The sequence below is a fragment of the Arachis hypogaea genome, chromosome 14, assembly GCF_003086295.3.
Source record: "Arachis hypogaea cultivar Tifrunner chromosome 14, arahy.Tifrunner.gnm2.J5K5, whole genome shotgun sequence".
In the NCBI taxonomy this organism is placed as follows: Eukaryota; Viridiplantae; Streptophyta; class Magnoliopsida; order Fabales; family Fabaceae; genus Arachis; species Arachis hypogaea.
The window spans coordinates 49692228-49696115 of NC_092049.1; positions in this window are offsets into that span (position 1 = coordinate 49692228).

Consider the following 3888-nt stretch of genomic DNA (forward strand, 5'->3'; position numbering starts at 1 on the left):
TTAGAGCCTTGTATCTCTCCCATGCCTCATGGATTGGTTCAGCCTCCATTTGTGTAAATGTTTGTACCTCAGTCTTCAACCTTATGATCCTTTGAGGTGGGTAAAATTTGGCAAGGAACTTGGTTACCAAATCATCCCAATTGTTGATGCTGTCTCTTGGAAAGGATTCCAACCATTGAGTGGCCTTGTCTCTGAGAGAAAATGGGAATAGCAATAGCTTGTAGCTGTCAGGAGGCACACCATTAGTTTTAACAATGTTACAAATCCTCAAGAAGGTGGATAGGTGTTGGTTCGGATCTTCAAGTGGTACTCCACCAAAAGAGCAATTGTTTTGAACCAAAGTGATGAGTTGTGGCTTTAGTTCAAAATTGTTTGCATTGACATTTGGAGTTAAGATGCTACTTCCACAATGTCTAGGATTTGCAAAAGTATAGGAAGCTAAAACTCTCCTCTGGGGTGGATTGTTATTGTTGTTGTCTGCTCCACCTGGTGGATTGGTAGAATGTTCCTCCATATCTTGGAATTCTTCTTCTGATTCCTCTTCTCCAACAATATTTTTCCCTCTTTCAGCTCTTCTTAACCTTCTAAGAGTTCTTTCGTCTTGTTCATGAAAGATGGGTGTATTTCTTCTTGTACCTGACATACAAGCAGAACATAAGAAGCACACAAACCAGTGACACTTCAATCTATTGCTAAAATGAAGTTTTAGTTAGCTTAAGCAAAAATTCAAACAGTTAGTGGGTTAATTGAAAATTAAAGGACAAAAAAAAGAAAAAAAATGCTTGATCTAGATTACCACCTCACTTAATCATTGTCAATCTAATCAATCCCCGGCAACGACGCCAAAAACTTGATGGGATATTTTCGTGGAGAAACGAATTTCTCCAAAACACCCAAACTTAACCGGCAAGTGCACCGGGTCGCATCAAGTAATAATAACTCACGGGAGTGAGGTCGATCCCACAGGGATTGAAGGATTGAGCAATTTTAGTTTAGTGGTTGATTTAGTCAAGCGAATCAAGATTTGGTTGAGAGATTTGTGATTTGCAGAATTTAAATTGCATAGAAAGTAAAGGAAATGGGTGAATTGCATGAAATTAAAGAGAACTGGAATTTAAAGTGCTGAATCTTAAAGAGCAAGAAATTAAATGGCAGAAACTTAGAATGCAAGAAATGTAAATTGCAGAATCTTAAAGTGCAAGAAATGTAAATGGCTTGAATTGTAAAGGGAATTGGGAGTTGGATTTGCAGGAATTGAACGAGGAAAAGTAAATTGCAACAAACAGAGAAGTAAAGGATGTCTTGAATCAAACCGGATCTTAAAACAGGAAAGTAAAATGAGCATAAAAACAGTAAACAGGGAATGGGAAATGGGAAATCCGGATCTCAGGACCCAAGAGACTAGAAAACCAAGTCTAGATCTCAATGCCTTCCTAGATCCAACAAGAACAATTGCAAAGGAAATTGTAAATTGCAAAGAAAGTAGATGAAGAAGCAAGTAACCGAAACTGAAATTCAATTAAGCAGAAAATTAAACAAGATCCCAAGGTGAGATTGAAACAAAATTTCTTCAATTCTCCACCCGAAATCCGAAGCAAGAAAATTAAAGAGTGCTGGGCAAGAGCAAGGAAGAAGAGAGATCAATTCTCCTCCCAAATTCTCTTCAATTAAACAACAATGCTAAGAAAAATAAAAGTGAGCTCTAAGCAAAACTCTAAAGAAAAGCTATTCTGAAAAACTAAAAAGGGAAGCTCCCTTAAAAACTTAAATCCTATGCTATTTATACACTTTCTTCAAATGGTCTTCAAGCCTTCAATTGGGCCTTTTCTCTTGATGGAATTGGGTTGATAGAGGCCTTGGTTAATTGCTCTTGGAGTTTGGAGAAGAACCGAATTGAACCGTGTTGGAATCATGAAAGCTTGAGTAAAAGTTGGAGTAAAAGTTAGGGTCTAACTTTTGCTCCAACTTTTCACATCAGCACCCTTGTTTTGCTGATACCAACGTTGGGGCAAAAGTTAGGGGTCTAACTTTTGCTCCAACGTTGGCCTCCCCTTTGTTATTCATGGCGCCAACGTTAGCCAGAAAGTTAGGGGCTAACGTTGGCGCAAACTTTTGCTAGCCCAGGGACAGTTTTTCATGCGCCAACGTTAGCCAAAAAGTTAGGGGCTAACATTGGCGCAAACTTTTGGTGCATCCAGGGAGTGTTTTTCATGCCAAAAGTTAGCCAAAAAGTTAGGGGCTAACTTTTGGTCCAGCTTTTGCCCAAAAGTTAGCCAAAAAGTTAGGGGCTAACTTTTGCTCCTGCTTTTGCCCAAAAGTTAGCCAAAAAGTTAGGGGCTAACTTTTGCTCCAGCTTTTGATTCCTGGTTCATAATTAATCCAAGACTCAAGTCATTCCTCCTAGCCATTCCTTCTTGCATCAACCTTTCTCCAAGCTTTCTTCACCTATCATTAATCAATCAAACACATCAAAGCTATGCTCAAAATCATGAGATATTCATTCTTTCATAATATATGACAATTATAGCATAAAACCTCATGAAATAGCATGAATTCATACATGGTTGATTAAATCAAAGGAAGCATGAAAATCTACCCAATTGGCTTGCTTATGGCTCAAGAAAGTGCATAATTCAATTGAAAACAAAAGAGAAAGGCTAGTGAAACTAGGCTAAGATGACTTGTCATCACAACACCAAACTTAAAGCTTGCTTGTCCCCAAGCAAGAAATGATTTATTGAGAGGAAAGAATGAAATGGGAGAGGATGTTCATGCTAGTAGAGTATTATTGATAGTTCATGGGGTTTTATGTGGATATGTACACACTCACCTCTTATTGACTCTTAAGCCTAGAAAGCCTCCTTCAAGCTTCAAGTAACATACTGCTATGACCTCTCATTATTCCTTTATCCTTGGCTATTATCTTGTTCATAAGCTTTATTTGAGTGTCATGTGTAGCAAGTTCATTTCCTTTTCTTTATACTTGACACATTATCCACTATAGACACTTGGCTCACATTCCTTCTTAGAACATTGATGCCCAGCACCTCATTGGGCTACTAAATGCCTTGTAGTTAGGTTGCTCTTGATAGTGGACTTTCAGCTGATGATCCCGGGTTAGTTAACCCAAGTCATCAAGTGTTGATGCACTCCATAGAGCTTAATAATCCAAGCAGATCCTAATACAAAGACACCACAGGCATATATTCTAAGGTTCAAGCTATTGGTGTCCAGCTTTGTTTCTTTTTGTTTTTCTTTTGTTCTGCCACTTCTTGGCTATTTCTTTTTCTCCCCTTTTTTCTTTCTTTCTATTTTTCTTTCTAACCAAGGATTTTTATTCAATTGAGATTCATAGACAGCAGCTACTTTCTACTTAAGAGGAGACATCCTAGTGCTCTTATTCATTAAAGGTGAGGTATTATACAATCACACACATACCACCACTTGCTTTTATTTTACTTCCATCTAACAGAGAACTATCTCACTTCACATTCAAACATTTCTATTAATTGAATTGAAAATGCAGGGGACAAAGTTAGGGGCTAACTTTTGCTCCAGCTTTTGATTCCTGGTTCATAATAAATCCAAGACTCAAGTCATTCCTCCTAGCCATTCCTTCTTGCATCAACCTTTCTCCAAGCTTTCTTCACCTATCATTAATCAATCAAACACATCAAAGCTATGCTCAAAATCATGAGATATTCATTCTTTCATAATATATGACAATTATAGCATAAAACCTCATGAAATAGCATGAATTCATACATGGTTGATTAAATCAAAGGAAGCATGAAAATCTACCCAATTGGCTTGCTTATGGCTCAAGAAAGTGCATAATTCAATGGAAAACAAAAGAAAAAGGCTAGTGAAACTAGGCTAAGATGACTT